This window comes from Brassica oleracea, chromosome C3 (genome assembly GCF_000695525.1).
Source record: "Brassica oleracea var. oleracea cultivar TO1000 chromosome C3, BOL, whole genome shotgun sequence".
NCBI classification, from domain to species: Eukaryota; Viridiplantae; Streptophyta; class Magnoliopsida; order Brassicales; family Brassicaceae; genus Brassica; species Brassica oleracea.
In genome coordinates this window covers 32,302,539-32,302,917 of record NC_027750.1, presented here as the reverse complement: position 1 = coordinate 32,302,917, position 379 = coordinate 32,302,539, and the positions used below count along the sequence as shown (strand labels likewise).

General features: G+C 33.5%; 1 pseudogene; it reads left to right on the top strand.

The window, feature by feature from the left end:
* The window catches only part of LOC106330397, a 10,777-nt pseudogene that overhangs the window by 5,586 nt on the left and 4,812 nt on the right, over positions 1-379 (top strand).

Below are 379 nucleotides of genomic sequence, written 5' to 3'. Positions count from 1 at the left end.
GCTCTTTGGTGGTCCATTCAACCCTACTTGAGGCTAAGGTAATTCGAAACCTTAAAGAGAACCCATAATCGAATTTGATTGTTTGATAAGAATCGAAACCATGAAAACTACAAACCCTAATAGTATGATCTAATGTTGAAATCACAACCATTGGGTAATAGATCAAAACTCCAATGAGTAAATCGAAGCTCGTAATCATAAGTTCGATACCCCAAACCCTAATAGAGATTGATTGTTTGATCAATTAAAATCGAAACCCTAATATCCATGATCCTAGCCGCATACATGCTTATTGCATGAATGCATGAAATCAATTTTATTTAAAACCCTAATACTAAAACACATTCGATTTTATAAACCCTAATTCGAAATCAAATTG